The sequence below is a fragment of the Budorcas taxicolor genome, chromosome 19 (genome assembly GCF_023091745.1).
Source record: "Budorcas taxicolor isolate Tak-1 chromosome 19, Takin1.1, whole genome shotgun sequence".
In the NCBI taxonomy this organism is placed as follows: Eukaryota; Metazoa; Chordata; class Mammalia; order Artiodactyla; family Bovidae; genus Budorcas; species Budorcas taxicolor.
In genome coordinates, this window is record NC_068928.1 from 7,948,757 (window position 1) to 7,965,641 (window position 16,885).

Genomic DNA, 16,885 nt, shown 5'->3' on the forward strand with positions numbered 1-16,885 from the left:
AAGAACAGCACATGCAAAGGGCCCGAGGAAGGAAATTCATTCATTTCATTTGAGAGGTGGTAGGAGACAAGGGCATGAGATAGGTTGGAAAAGTAAGCCAAGATCAGATTAGGTAGGGCTTTTTAGGCTACACCAAAGGGGTTGAGCGTCCCTGGTGGCTCAGTGGTAAAGAATGCCTGCAATGCAAGAGACCTGGGTTCGATCCCTGGGTCAGGAAGATCCCCTGGAAAAAGAAATGGCAACCCACTCCAGTGTTCTTGCCTGTAGAATCCCGATGGACAGAGAAGCCTGGCAGACTACACAGTCCATGGGGTCACAAAGAGTCAGACATGACTGAACGACAAAGTGCAAAGTGGTTGTGGACAAGTGAGAAGTTCAAGTGAGGGATCTGATTTGTAAAGACCTCTCTGGCTACAGTGAGGGAACCATGTACTGGGAAGTCCTGTGGGGCAAGTCAGAGGAAGAACTAGTCTATGAGTTGTATTCTCTTTGCAAAAATTTAACCTATGAAGGGTGGCAACATACAGAAGATATGTTGGGTATGAGACGGATGGGGTGAGTCAAGTCTACAGAAGTCAAGTGGCTTGAGTGATTGCAAGGGACAGATGCTGGGATTCACGAGGAACTCATGAATGCTCGAAGAGACTGCGGGGATGAGCAGCAGGCGCCATTTACTTTAATTCCCCTTATTTTCGCCTCAGTCACCAGTTTGGTAAGAGGAGAATTTCGACCATTTGCAAGTAATCCAAATGCCTGGCTAACCTGCTTGCCACCCACCCCCACAAAAAGGAAGCCGGCCCCGGAGCTTGCACGCCTGCACTCGCCACAATCATTTCTCTGTAACGCAGCTCTTGTCATTGTACATTATACATGAATAACTAATCAACCAAACACAAACCCACTGATGAAGAAAAAACATGCCTTGGGTAGAGAATGTGAGCGGGGTAAAAAAAAAAAGAAAAAGAGTACTATTAATTTCCCTGGTCAATAACAAAAGGGAAGCAAACATGAGGAATATCTGGTCAGGGATCGCCTTTCTGAGCACTTCTAGGAAAAGAAACTTCCTGAGAGACAAGGGAAAGAGGAAGGCGTGCATGAGCTGACCATCTTTGGAGCACACCAAGACCATTCTTTTCCTTCTGGCACAGTTAGGGTAAGAAACATCATCCCAGGGCAACCAACTGGCCACTGAAACTCCCATCTGTTGGTCTCACCAAACGGATCGGTTCATATAGTAACCAACCAGTATTGAAGTGAACTCCCAACGCTTTTTGAACTTTGATAACTCATAGTATCATGCTGTTGTTGAGCTGTTAGTAGGTGTCCAATAATTGCACCCTTCCTCAAACTCCCTGAATGAAGTCTGTCTCTGCCTGCATCATTTCCCCGGAACGTGCTCTTGACCACTAAGGGGGAACCCCTCATCTCCACATCTAGGAAGTGGTCTGGAGCCTTCCTCCCCCTCCTCCTGGACTTTTTGACAGCATCTGACATGGTTGCGCTCCTTCGATTGTTTTTTCTGACGCTGAGCTGGCTCTAATCTTTCCTCACTAACGGTCTCTCTGTCCTGATTGCCAGGGATTCCTTTTCCTCCTTTCAGACTTGCACAAACATATGCCACAGACTCTGTTTCTCTCCAATCACTCTTCCCCTATAAGAAATGAATTGCATCTCATATCAAATCCATGCATGTATCTTTCATCATCAGTCACGCTCTATGCAAAGTACCTGTATATGGGCCCATCTGCCCAACTAGACCTCAAGCTCCTCTTGATGCCCTGGGGCCTGGCACAGAGCTGGCAGTTGGTAGATGTTCTAGACACACCAGCCCAACTGGACAGGCTAGCCTTCAGACTACCCTTGCGGGTAGATTTGGTGCTATATCATCCCCATTATACTGAGAGGGCACCCCCACTCAAATCTCAGGGAGTCTACATAAACATTGAAAACAGATTTCTGGCGCTAGCCACTAGCTTCTGCATCTTCAGGGCAATCATTGTGCTGATATTGCCAATCATAAAAGGACTGTCAAGTTAATCCTGATGCTGTCTAAACACCGGCGTCCAATCCTTTTCATGCTCTTCCAAACAGGCTTGAATTTGCCAGTGCCTCTTTTAAAATACAGCCTGCAGGACTGAGCATAAAACTGCATGTGGCCTGAACCAGCAGCATGCTCTGGGATCATTGCTTCCCTCCTCACACTCTGCTGTTCTATTAATAGAGTCGAAGATTGCATTAGGGTTCTCAACAGCCTCCTTGCACTGCAGGATTGCATCAAGCTTGTGATCAGCTAACCCCCCGAGGTCTTCCTCATGAACGCCTTCTGTCAAGCCAGGCCTCCCCGTCAGCCACGCGGGCCGATGATTTTTGGAATGCTCATGATTATCTATGACCCAGACGAGAAGATGCCGAACTGGGTCTTGCCTTCCTCTCTCTAGTGGGACCTGCTGAGTGGGCGCCAGGCCTTGGGGGCCCAGTTCAGAACCTAGAGGCATGTCCAGCCACCATGGAGGGAACTTCTTGCGTCTGCAAAAAGCGAGAGGATGGCGGTAGAATTCACTTTCGGGTTCAGATAATTCTTAGGTCCATCCCTCCTCTCAGATTATAGTCCTTCTCCATCTTGCTCTAATTCTGGGGCTTTATACTCAGAGCCTCTCGTTCCTGCCACCCATGGACCCGGCCACACTGTTAATTCTCATGTCCTCTCCCAGCGACGTCGTTTTCGGCACGAGTGTCTGACTCAGCAGTTGCCCTGCGGTCTGGCCCGTTTCCTCGCATTCTTTCTTTCCTCTGCCTCTGTGTGTGTGTCAGTACCATGTTTGGCCGCATAGACCGGCTGACTTCCACTTGCTCCAATGTCCCCCTTCAGCAATAACAGGGCGACCCCCTCTCCTTCCCCTTCAAGGTTCATTAGTTTTTCAGCCACTTGGACTTAGCTAATTGGTAGTTGTAGAAACTGCCGAGTGGGCTACAGTGGTGAGTCTTGGTTTCATCTTCAGGAAACACCTAGAGCTGTGGGACCTGGGTCTCAGAAACTGAGAGCGGGGCCTTGAACCCTGCCATCTGGGCTCAGAGTGGAGAGCGAGCTTCTCTTCCCTGCACCAGCAGAGGGAACCGAGATGCAGTGGTGTGGGCAGGCGCTCCCGGCATCCACCAGAAGAGGGGGTCAGACCCATGGTCCTCCAGAGTTTCTCCCATAGAAGTAGATCTTGTCCGGGTGGCTTCCTGAAGAGTCAGAGAGCAGAGGAGATGACTACAGCCACACTCCTTACTGCTGCTTTGGCCACGTCCAGTACTGTGTGATGGTAAAAAGCAAAGACTTTCGAAGAAGCGGACCCAAAGTTGGTCCAGACTAACAGGTGGGTTTGTGGGCCTGAGCTACCCACTGGTTGCTGGTAAACTGGCGAGCTGATGGGGCCATGGCGCTCGGTGGTGGAGATGACATTGAGAACGTGAGGTTCTGCAGAGCATGTGAGTCGGCATGGGTGGAGGGGTCCTGCATATTTCCAGCTGTGATATTTAGATTTCTGTTTGGTGAGGCAGGTCATGGAGTGGGTGGAGCAGGTTCCCAAGTGGGGACAGAGGTGGAAGGGAAGGTGATGGTGGCATGGTCTCACCCACTTCCAGGTGGAGTTAAAAGGCGTAGCTGTTTTCTTGCGGCAACCCCCGCCCAACCCGGTGCCTTTCATTAAGACTAAGTTGGTAAATGATTTAAGGAAGAAGAAGAAATGGAAGATTAAACCCAAGAGGCTGGAGAAAATGGTTTCCAGGTAGAGAGCACTGCCACTCCATTAACACCGTGGAGTGTTCACAGAGCCCACTGCCCACCCACCCGCCCAGGCAGTGCTGGGTGCCGGCCAGGCTAGGAGGCAAAGGGCCCAGTCACTGCCAAGCAGTGAAGACGTTTAATAAAATATTTACCTACATGTGTAAGAATAATGACGACAGAATGACAAACTGCGAGCAGTTCAACAGCTTTAAGGTATGTGGGAGAGCAGCCCTGGGATATTTTTAATGAGAACGGTGGCTTTCTGTTTAATTCCTGATGCTTCTCTCTTGCGCCTACCGTACCACACTAAATAAGAGAGCCGTGGTTGCGGAGGGGGCTCACCAGGATGGCAGAAGGTGTCATCTGGAGGATGTTGTCACCCAGAGGGACTGGAGCCAGCCTCTCACCCAACCCCAAGCTACCGTCCACTTCCTGCAACTTCTGAAGAATTCAGAGTTCCAACCCAGTCCCCACGGTGGCTGCAAGGATACTCCGCTGTGGACACTCAGTACATGATATTGATTTATTAGGGGTGCAACCTGTTCTCATTCAGCTAGGTGTGCAGGGAGCGTTCGTCCTGGTTAACCTGATAATTCTGAGTTGGAGATAAGGAAAGAGGAAGGCAGAGGGAACAAAAGAGAACAAAGAGACTTGCCTGGTGGTCCAGAGCATAAGACTGTGCTGCCAATGCAGGGGGCATGGGTTTGATCCCTGACCAGGGAAGTAAGATCTAAGATCTCACATTCTGTGCAGTTTGGCCAAAAGATAAAAAATAATAACAATAATAAAATAGTTCAGTTCAGTCGCTCAGTCATGTCCGACTCTTTGAGACCCCATGAACCGCAGCACACCAGGCCTCCCTGTCCATCACCAACTCCTGGAGTCCACCGAAACCCATGTCCATTGTGTCAGCGATGCCATCCAACCATCTCATCCTCTGTTGTCCCTTTCTCCTCCTGCCCTCAATCTTTCCCAGCATCAGGGTCTTTTCAAATGAGTCAGCTCTTCGCATCAGGTGGCCAAAGTATTGGAGTTTCAGCTTCAACATCAGTCCTTCCAGTGAACACCTAGGACTGATCTCCTTTAGGATGGACTGGTTGGATCTCCTTGTAGTCCAAGGGACTCTCAAGTCTTCTCCAACACCATAGTTCAAAAGCATCAATTCTTCGGTGCTCAGCTTTCTTTATAGTCCAACTCTCACATCCATACATGACCACTGGAAAACCAGAGTCTTAATGAATATTAAAAGATAAAATTTTTACATTTAAAAAATAAAAAAGTTTTTAAAGAAAATTTTAAAAGTTTAAAAAAAGAGAGCAACCACAACACCAGGTGTCTACCTGTGTCCAATGTGGAAATGGAAAAGGAAAGAAGGAAAATTTTTGACTAAACACATTCCTCTGCCTCCATTAGAGAACTTTTTTGCATATCCCTTCCCACTTTGGAAAAAAATAATGAAACAAAAGTAATTTTCTCCATCTATTAAATAAAGGCAACTTTTATGCTTCCAAATGTATCAAACAAATAAACAAATTTAGTTAGGACTAAATAAATTACAGATAAAGATAGCTGTGTTAGATCAGTAAAGAGTGTTTGAAAAATATAATTTTCCTTTTTCTCAGTCTCACACCCTCTGCCTTTTTTCATGCTTTTCCAGATACTACATACCTCCAGTGTGACAGTCGGAAGGAAACTACCTTGGCTTTCCCATATTATGCTCAATTGCGTCTGAATCTTTTGCATCCCCGTGGACTGTCGCCCACCAGGCTCCTCTGTCTATGGGATTTCCTGGGTTGCCATTTCCTTCTCCAGGAGATCTTCCCCACCCAGGGATGGAACCCATGTCTCTTGTGTCTCCTGCACTGCAGGCGGATTCTTAATCACTGAGTCACCTGGCAAGCCCTTCTCACATTATGCATTTCTAGAAGAAAGACTGATTTAGGATCTGACGCACATGCTTATTTTTTATTTCCTGGAAGAAAACAAACTAGCCGTGAATTTGAGCATGCTCAAAAGTCACAACACTTGAGAAAAGAAGCTATTTATTTATTTAAGGGAGCTACAAAGAGCCCATTACTTTCAGACAAGTAATTTATGCTTGGTGGACTTTTCATAAATAAAAATTCACTTCACTAAATATTTTCTGGTTAAAAGTATGGTTTGGTTTTTTGGTGCAAAGTCTGCCATGTCTGTTCTTAAGAGTAAGGCTTGTGAAGCTACAGGAGACAGATAAAGTGAACGAACTCTTTAATCAGAGAGGCGCTGGGCCTGCCAGTGATATGCAATACCAGAAAGTAAACAAAGAGCCTTTTGCGGAAAAACAGTGAGTTTAAATGGCTCTTGCTTTTCCAATTTGAAAACATGCTCACGGTTGTTAGTAACTGAGTCAAGACATTTAAATCATACCTATACTTTTGTATCTTGACAGTGACCTTTTACAAGTGTGCAGTGGGGATAAGCAGATGAGCAAAGCGATGCTCCAGAAAGAGCACTGCAGGTAATTGAACATGAAATGTGTTGCAATCTGATAACATTAATAATATGCAATCCCTTCTTTATATCTAGTACACAGTTCATTTGGCCAGAGTCTAACTAAAGCACTCTGTAAACGTTAGTGCACGAATCTTGCGGCAAACCTATGAGGTAAGCAGCTCCATTTCCATGTGTTATTTAAGTATCTCTGTGAAGTGAAGTGAAAGTCGCTCAGTCATGTACGATTTTTTGTGACCCCATGGACTACAGAGTCCATGGAATTCTCCAGGCCAGAATACTGGAGTGGGTAGCCTTTCCCTTCTCCAGGGGATCTTCCCAACTCAGGGATTGAACCCAGGTCTTCCACATTGCAGGTGGATTCTTCACCAGCTGAGCCACAAGGGAAACCCAAGATTACTGGAGTGGGTAGCCTATCTTTTCTCCAAGGGATATCTTCCCGACCAGGAATCGAACTGGGGTCTCCGGCATTGCAGGCAGATTCTTTACCAACTGAGCTATCAGGGAAACCCAAGAATCTCTGTATTCGTCATTTATTCTGTGTAACAAGACAGTCCAAAACTTAGTAGTTTTAAACAGGTATTGAATGTTTCTGAGGGGCAGGAATTGGGTGTGGCTTAGCTGGAAGGTTCTGGCTCCAGGTTACTAGGGAAGTTCCTGTTGAGTGTGAGCGGGGGCAGCTGTCATCTGAAGGCTGGGGTGGGGCTGGCAGAGGTGGCTTTAAGGTTGTCTCACAATCCTGGCAGGCTAGTTCAGGTTGCTGACAGGAAACTGCAAGTCTTCTCCACGTGGGCCTGTCTATCAGGCTCTTTGAGCATCTTGATGGCATGAAAGCTGGCTTTCCCTAGAGTGACCTGAGAGATGGAGCCAGGTGGAAGCCAGGTGCCTTTTCTGATCCAGCCTTGGAATTCATCCACCATCACTTCCTCCACATCCTATTCATCAGAACCCAGTGACTAAGTACAGCCCACGCTGGGGGGCCCGGGGTGGGAGTGGGGAGATTAGGCTCCGCCTCTTGCGGGAGGACCAAGATACTTTAAAACCATCATGACCCACAGTTTACAGATGGGGTACTGGAGACTGAGGGTGGCTTTTCCGCTCAAGGTCGCCTGGCTACTAGAAGAACCTTCATGCAAGGCAGCAGACTGCTTTGTTTCCCATCTCCTGTGCCATGCACACACAAAACAAACCAGAAGACCCCACATTCCTGAAATCCCTGCACACAAATCCCGAATCTGCCTTTTTAAACCAGCCAAGATCTTGCAAAAGCAGCAGGTGGCTTTATGTTTGGAAGCAGATGAAATGGACACAAGATTGGAAGGTAGGAGTCAGCTTTCTTCTTAATCAGCTCAGCGACCTTGAGGGGAAAAAAAAACCCCAAAACACTTCTCTCAGGGCTGGTTTCCTCCTTTGTCAAACAAGACTGGGCTAGCTGAGCGGTTTCCAAACCTAGTGGGCCACCACAGTCTTCTGGGTAATAAAAGGCTCTCCGGCCTCACATTAAATCTACCAGGTCACAATCGCCAGGAATCTGTAAAATGAAGAAGCTCCCCACGAGTCCCATGGATGGCTGTGCAGACAACTAGGAAGTGTTCGCCTAGATCACTGCTCATGATTCCAGCTCTGACTTTACTAGATCACTGCTCATGATTCCAGCTCTAACTTTACTAGATCACTGCTCATGATTCCAGCTCTAACTTTACTTAACTCCTCCCTTCTGCCTGGATATGCCCAGGTAAATCGTTAGTTCTGGATCCACACTACAATAATCAGGGACATTTTTTAAAAAAAGAAAAAAGAGATGTCTGGGGCTCCCCTCAGACAAAATAAATCAGGCAATTTAGGGTGGGGCCCAGAGAATATTATGGTCTGTTTGTTTCATCAGTGTGTTTTCAAACAGGCACGTTCAACCTTGGTGGCACATTAGAATCACTTGAGAAGTTTTAAAAAAGATCACTGTGCACACTGTCCCCCAGGAAAATTAAATCAGAATCTTGTAGGTGGAACCAAGTATTTTAGTATTTTAACCAAGAACTTCAGTATTTTATGAAGTTCTCCAGGGATTATAGTGAATAGCTATACTGACCACTATTTGCCTCATTTGAGATAATTCTAATGCTGCCTCACCCATAGAATATTGTTCAGAAAAAAAAAAAAGATTCTGAAATCCTAGATGCCACAGTATTCTAAGAAAAAAATGAATCTGGAATGGAAGATACAAAAAATTAAATGGAAGTGAGTTTCCATTTCTGGCAATATGGCAGACTAAATAACTTCAAAATCCTCCCACTAGAAATACTGGTTTATAAATAAACACCATGTATAAATATTGGTTGGAGAAGGCAATGGCACCCCACTTCAGTACTCTTGCCTGGAAAATCCCATGGACGGAGGAGCCTGGTAGGCTGCAGTCCATGGGGTTGCTAAGAGTCAGACATGACTGAGTGACTTCACTTTCACTTTTGACTTTCATGCATGGGAGAAGGAAATGGCAACCCACTCCAGTGTTTTTGCCTGGAGAATCCCAGGGGCGGGGGAGCCTGATGGGCTGCTGTCTATGGGGTCGCACAGGGTTGGACACGACTGAAGCGACTTAGCAGCAGCAGCATAAATATTGGTCAAGATGCAGTAAGCACCCATTCAAATGAGCTCATGGGACAAAAGAAAACGTCTCTAGTGCCAGAAACAAGAGGGAGATGACAGCAAGGAGGAGGTGAGCAAAGAGGAGGCCGTGGAGCTGGTTGCAGGCAGGTGCGCTTGGCCTTGAAAGGCTGGAATGGAAAGGAGCATCAGAATGGAAAGGAGACTGCATTGGGATCTGTTAAACTGGGGAGATGGAACCGAGATCCCCAGATAAATCTGGAACCCTCAAAGGGATGAATCACTACAGAAATAATTCACTGGATGAAAATCTCCCTAGCGGCACAGAGAGACAAGAAAATTTGTCTTGGCATAAGTTAAAAGTGGAGAGGAGTCTTTGCTGAGGATTTGGGACTCTAGCCCAGTGTTCTGGGCTGTAATTTACCCAGAAACTGGAACTGAAATGTACCTCTCCTGTATGGTCCAGGAACCCCAAAGGTGAAAAATAAAGCTAAAAATACTGACCCAACACTAATCTACAAAACATACATGGATACAATCCACCGTAGCCAAGATGTAGTAGATATGAGTTCCAAGGACCTCAAACAACAGAACTATCAGACAGACTGTGCAATAAGTCAGTTTAAAATTATCAAAGACATAAAGAACATTTGGAACTGTGAGAAAATTACGTAACTATTAAAAAAAATGGTAGATTTGAAAGATGACTAAACAGAAGTTTTGGAAATGACACATCAAGTCATTGAAATGAAAAGCTCAATGGATGAGTTACACAGCAGGTTAGACGTAGCTGAAGAAAAAATAGCAAGTGGATCTGAAGAAAACGTTCAAGAAGCAGCACAAGGAGTCAAAGTGATAGAAGGTCTGAGAGAAAAGTTCAGGGTATGTTGCACAGAGGGGCTTCTCAGGTAGCTCAGTGGTAAAGAATCTGCCTGCCAACGCAGGAGACACCGGAGACTCGGGCTGGATCCCTGGATCAGGAAGATCCCCTGGAGCAGGAACTGGCAACCCACTCCAGTATTCTTGTAAAATTCCATGGACAGAGGAGCCTGGCAAGCTACAGTCCATGTGGTCTCAGAGAGTGGGTCACAACTGAGCGCAAACACACATACCGCATGGAAAGACAAGGTGCGTTATACACCTAATATGAGCACCAGTAGGCTGCCGTCCATGGGGTCGCTAAGAGTCGGACACGACTGAGTGACTTCACTTTCACTTTTCACTTTCATGCACTGGAGCGGGAGATGGCAACCCACTCCAGTGTTCTTGCCTGGAGAGTCCCAGGGACGGGGGAGCCTGGCGGGCTGCCGTCTGTGGGGTTGCACAGAGTCGGACACGACTGATGCGACATAGCAGCAGCAGCAGCAGCAGAAAGGCCAGAACAGAGGCAGTGCAAGAGAGACGGGATTTACATAGACGACGGCGGACAGTGCTACGGATCTGATCAGAAGCATGCATCCTGGCATTTTCGGATATGCAGTGAACCTTGAACCATATAAATAAAAGAGATTCACACCTGAACACAGCATGGTGAGAATGCAGGAAGCCAAAGACCAAGAGAAAAATCTTAAAACCAGAAAGAAAAAAAGATTACCTACGAAGGAATGACATTTGGACTGGCAGCAGATGTCTCAACAATAAATAAAAACAAGAAGACATGACATATTAAAAAAACAAGTGCTAAAGGGTAAAATAACTTTCAATCTAGAATTCTACACCCAGAGAAATCATCATTCAAGGGTAAGCGTGAAATAAGACAATTTTATACTAATGGAGAAAGCATGTCACTCACATAACCTCCCCTCAAACCCAAAAAACGATTAAAGGATATGTTTCAAGGGAAAGGGCTGGTACCTAGAAAAAGAGGAGAAAAACGTGCTGGAAACAAAGATGAACAAAATGGTAAATACAGGCAAATCTAAACAATGTATAAAACTAAGATGACAGCAGTGACTAAATTTAGGGGTATAAAAACCAGGTGGGTCTAAAATAAGACGCAATTACATGTAAGAAGGAGAATGCAATTGAAGTTGAATAATTCTCTGCTTGGTTTTAGAGTTTTAGGGAGGCTGTATTAAGTGTACACGTTAAAAATTGTAAAGTAATCACTAAAGGAATAGAAATGTATCTTACAACTCCTAAACTAGTTAAAGAGGAAAAGGGAAAAAAAGAATTCTTCATCACTTCAATAGAAGAAAAGAAAGGAAGTCAACAAAAAACCTAGAGAAAGCAAAATAGAAGGCACAAAACTGAGACCCCAGTTCCAAATGTCCGAAATCAGCAGATCAACAGGCTGTCTTACACACTGCTTCTGCTGCTGCTGCTAGGGGAGTATAGATTAGAAGAGCAGCTCTGGAAAACAATTTGGCGTTATTTTGCATCAGATACCTCATGACCCAGTAGTGACTCCAAAGAGAAATTTCTGCCCACATACACTAGAAGACAAGACTGTTTATCAACCACTGCTTGTAAAAGCAAAAACCTGGAACAACTCTAAGGCTTATCTATGGCAAGAAAATGAACAAAGCAATTGATGGCATAGTCAGAAATGGGATATCATACAGCCCCAAAAAGCACTGAACCGCAGCCAGACGCAACAACTAGCTGAATCTCAATAAAACCATGTTGAGTAAAAAAGAGAGCCCTTAGAACCTTTTCATAAGTTTTAAACCAAGTATATGATAAAAATTTGGTAAAACTTTTTAAAAAGCAAAAAAGAATAATACCTACAAGATTGAGACTGCGGTTTCTTTAGGTGAGCAAACAGATAGGGCAGCAACACATAAGTAGTTGGCAGTCACCGTTACTGTTTTAGTTCTCTAGTTGAATAGTAGGTTTATAAGTGTTCCTAATAGGAAAAAATGAAATAAGGCCACGGATATACATAATGATGAGAGTATATTTATGCCAGAGATCGTAACTAATACAGTTTTGTGCCTCCAAGGTTCATTAAAAATATCAGTAATTACATTAAATGTAAATGAACTATACTTACCAGTCAACCCAATAAATAAAAGAACAAGATCCAACTGTATGCTGTTTATAGGAAACTTACCTACAAATTAAAGACATAGAAAGGTTGAAAGCAAAAGATGGAGAAAATTATGCCAGACAAATGCTAACAAAAGTTAGAGAAATTTATTTATTGCAGGCAGAGCAGACTTTAAAGCCAAAAGCACTAAGGTTAAAGATCATCTGTGCATATATTAAAGAAACAATCACTATGAAAACACAAAGCAAAATGAGAAATAAAATATAAAAAATAGAAAAACGTAGTTACATTAGGAGATTTTCACACCCCTTTTTGATGTACCTTATCAAATACTTCCAAAATACAGAGAAAAATTTGAAGGATTTTATAGTAGGCATTGGCAAATGTAGTCATATAAGGAGATTTTAACTTAATACTATAGAAGGTGACAGATATTAGTAAGGCTACAGAAAATCTGGGTAATATAATTAACAAGCTTGGTTTGATAGATTCATATAGAATGCTATATAACAAAGTATACCAAAGTATACCACATGGAGTATTTATAAAAACTGACTATTTACCAAAGCAAATCTCGACAAATAATAAAGACTCTCCTTTACATACCACCTCTCTGAAGTCAGACCAGATTTTTAAATAATTAAAAATCAAAATAAAAACTTGTGTTTAGAAATGTAAAAATGTATGTGTATTGAGGCAAAGAAGAGATCATACTTGAAATCTAAACATTCTTTGCCGGGGATGGTAATAAAAATTCTGTATATTTTGTGGAATGTAGTTTGAGTGGCACCTGGAGTGAAATCCATAGCCTTAAATGTTAAAAATAAAAACCCCAGAAGGCTGAAAATTAATTACTTAAGCCACCAAGAATTTTTTTAAAGGCAACAAAATAAATTCAGAGAATAGAACAAAGAGAATATGATACATGAACAATATACAATTTTATTTTTATATATGGTATATATTCTTCTATGTAATAATATAACATGTATATAATATTATATGAGTAAAAATTAATGAAACAAAAAATAGTATTAACCAAATTAAAAGTTGATTCTCTGCAAACACTAGTAGAAAGTAGAAAGAATCACTAGATAAAAATAGGGAGATCTCAGGCACAATGGGGCCAGAAAAGAGACACATACAATAATATATGGAATGCAAAAGAATGGAGAGTATGGATAGACACAGCAGAGATGAGAATATATTAAGTGCAAACTATGAACATCATTTTGTTAATAAATCTGAAAACCTAGATGGTATGGACAATTTCCCTGAAAAATATAATGAGTAAAAATTGAGTCAGGAAGAATATAAAATCTGTAAAGAGATCCACAGGTATCAAAGAAATGGAATCAGTAGTTAAAAATCAACCTAGGAAATGTTTCTCTCAGAGCCAGACATTTTACCAGCAAGTTCTACCAAATAGCCAAGGAACATATAATTCCAATTTTATACACACTGTTGAAGAAAATGGAAAAAGAAGGAACACTTACCAGATCATTTTATGAGGCCAATATAACCAGAGAAAGGCAATATGAGAAGGGAAAACTGCAGCCTGATTGACTTACGGACATGGATACAAAAGTTCCTACAATGAAATTAGAAGTTGTCCTTCATTCATTCATTCTTTCATTCTTTCAACAAATATTTGCTGAGCGTCAACCATGCATCAGTGGGCTCTGTGCTAATATTAATACTTGGAGAGCAGAAATGCTTTATGGCTTAATGGAGGAGATGAGCAATGAAGCAAATGATCACACAGAGTAGGGTACGCAGAGGACATTTTAGCAGGATAACAGTGCATACTGACAGGGATTCAGCTGGGTCAGAGGTCAAGGAATACTTTCCAGACATATCAGTGGAGTAAGAACCGATGTGGGAAGGGTGTTTAGGAGGCAACTTCTGGGGCTCTAGTGGGAGATCTGAGATGCAGTACCAGGAAAGGTGAATTTGAGAGACATCGTGGAAGTAACACCAATAGAGATTTGTGATGGATTGCACAAGGGAAGGTGTCAACCTGGAAAGGAGCCAACCTGGTCTCTAAGATGCCTGGGGCTCTCTCTCTCTTCATCAAGTGAACTTTTAAAGAGGTTCACGTTTAGGGAAATGAGCATGCCTGTGTTTTTGGACAAGTTGAGTTTGGGATATCTTTAGGGAGGCTAAATGTAAATGATGAATAGGAAATTAACCAGTCTGGAGTTCCGTGGGGAGATCAGGCTAGAGATTTTAATTTGACTGGCATCAGAAGGTAGGTGGTATTTAACCCATCCTTCGGAGAATCTCAAGTAAATAAGGGTGTATAGTTGAGGAGAGAATGAACACCACTATTTAAAGGAAAGGCAGAGGAGAAGTCAGGGCAAAGAGAGGAAGGGAGGCTGGAGAGGAAGGAGGCCGGTCAGGAGAATGCAGGCATCAAGGATGCCGAGGGAAGAGGGAGTTACAAGAAGGGAGTACCCAACAGTGTCATGGGCTATCGAGGCTTTAAGAGGGTGGAGGACTGGTGTGCTCCTAGGGTTCTCCTGACCCTGGGGCTATATACGCTGGAATAAGCTGGAGGAGAAATGCATGATGATAATAAACTAAGAGAAAAAAGAGTGAAGTTTTTGGACATTGAGACTTTTTCTGGAACCTGTCTATGGTTACGGGTATGTGACTCCATTCATTTGCCCAAACTCAGACCTTTAGACCAAGAAGAATAAATGTTACTGCATGTGTTAAAAGTAAATAAAACAATGTAGTATTATTGATTTAAGGTCTAATTTTCTAACTGCATGGCTAGCACCTCTCTCAGTTTAATTCCGTTCAGCTTGTATAGGTCTACAACAGGGAACAAGGGCACTTCACTCTCGCCTTGTAAAGGACAGGCATAAATATACATGCAGCCGAGCCAAAGGGCATGAGACTGATGACCAGACCCCCTTTAGGGAACTGACAGGTAGGGGTAGGGTATAATCTGGTAAGCTTTGCTCCTTCCAGCCCCTGATGTAAAATGAGGGGGCTGGATCAGGACGGGCCTTTTCAGCACCTATGACCTGTGGTTCTAAGGTAAAAATCCGCCACAAAATCCCATGAGCTCTGTTGTCTGCATTTTGTTATTGAGAATAGTCATAATAAGCAATCAACATAATAACAACTGGGTTTTCAACACATGGGACCCCAGATGATTTGGGAAGCAGCTTGGAATGAACTGGAAAATGCTTGGGCTTCTGGTTTAAAGTTTTGAAGTGCTTTCTAAAAATGGTATGAAGTAATGATTGATATGATTTGGGCCACCTGACGCGAAGAACTGACTCATTGGAAAAGACCGTGATGCTGGGAAAGATTGAAGGCGGGAGAAGAAGGGGACAACAGAGGGTGAGATGGTTGGATGGCATCACGGACTCAATGGACATGAGTTCGAGTAAACTCTGGGATTTGGTGATGGACAGGGAGGCCTGGCTGTGCTGGGGTCCATGGGGTGGCAAAGAGTCCGAAACGACTGAGCAACTGAACTGAACTGAACTGAATTATTGATAATAAGCACAACCCATATAGGCATGCAGTGAAAAAGGGACTTTTACATGTGTTCATTTCAATCACTTCCCTCACCCTATCAAGTCTGTAAAGGACAGAATTACCCCAATTGAGAAGACAGGGAGATTAAGGCTTTGGTTGATGTTGGGATTTTTCATAGCCCGCGTTTCCAAGACCCACAGCGGACCTGCTGCAGTTTTGGTGTTGAGTGTACCTCATTGTGTCCTAATCCCAGGAAAATGAACGGAAAAGTGTTAATTGGGCATCAATTCATGCTTAACATTAATTTAGTACTTGATGAACCACAACTTTATGTTGCCCCTCATGCCATGTTAACTCAATTTATTGTAATAATTTAAAACAATAAGGATAATTATATCCTTATTGTTTTAAATACTCTATAAATTGAATCCAGCCTGAATTTGGCCAGTCTGAAATCAGCTGGAGAAGCGTGCCATGTTTCTGGGAAGCTACAAAATCGGTTTTTAGAAGTTTTCAGTGCCGGCAAAGATCAACACCAGCATTTATTAAGCGTCTACTGTGCGCCAGGATCTGTGCGGCACCACACTGCTCCCAAAGTGGCGCGGGTGTGTTTGAAGCCCTCTGCCACCGTCAGCCACATCCCCAGATGGTGGGGGGCTTGGGCTATTTACGTCTTGTGCATTTTACTATCTCGGCATAGAAACAGAATAAAACAAATACCTATCTATCTATCTATCTATCTATCTATAAAGCACAAACTGGATGGAGAGGGGTTTTCTGAAATAACCACCCTTTCCGGCCCTCCCAGAGATGCTCTCAAAACTATTTCTTACTATACAAAAAATTTTGACTTAAACTCCAATCATTTGACCTTGACCCCTATAAACCTATTTTATTATATTTTTTAAAGCGCCGTCTGATTAACGCGGAAACCCTTCCTTCGGCCTTTTCTCACCACTGGAATCGCGTCCGTTTCCTCAAAGTTCCAAAATAACCTTCCCCGGGCACGGATTCGTACCTCTGCCGGGGAAGGGCGGGGAGCCGCGCAAGACGTGCCGGTGTGGATCGAGAGCCAGACAGAACTTCCAGCGCGAAGGGAAAATAAAACTTGTGGCTGGGGTTTGTGCGGAGGGTGTCCGCACCATCCTGAAAGCCCCCCGCCCCTCGTCCTGGGGGTCTCCGGGAGCGCCCGAGGAGCGCCAGGGTTTGGGTTTGATCCCGACGTCCTTGACCTAAATTTCTGCGCGGCGGCTGGAAAAAAGGGCGCAGAGGCGGGCGGGCGGCGGTTGCCATCCCCGGATCCGGGCGGCCGGGGACCGGGAACTTGGACGGAGAGGCCGAGCTGGAGAGGTGGGGGGCGTCTCGTCCCCGGCTCGAGCAGGCAGGCAGGCAGGCAGCGAGCTCCCCGCGCCTCCCCCTTTCCCGGCGCGCCCGCCCCCCGCAGCCCATGTGACCCCGGGGAAGTCGGGGTGCGCCCCCCCCAGCGGCCGGCCCGCCCGGAGGCGGGGCCCCCGCGGTCGCGGGGCGCGCGGGCC

General features: G+C 44.4%; 1 long non-coding RNA gene across 1 annotated transcript; it reads right to left on the reverse strand.

Annotated features, from left to right (window-relative positions):
• Window positions 1-4,305: 4,305 nt before the first annotated feature.
• On the reverse strand, window positions 4,306-16,757 carry LOC128065384 (uncharacterized). The gene is made up of 3 exons (XR_008201059.1): window positions 16,369-16,757; window positions 13,349-13,443; window positions 4,306-4,985 (listed from the first exon to the last, which is right to left on the reverse strand). It is a non-coding gene; the product is annotated as an uncharacterized LOC128065384 (long non-coding RNA).
• Between the last annotated feature and the right edge of the window lie 128 nt (window positions 16,758-16,885).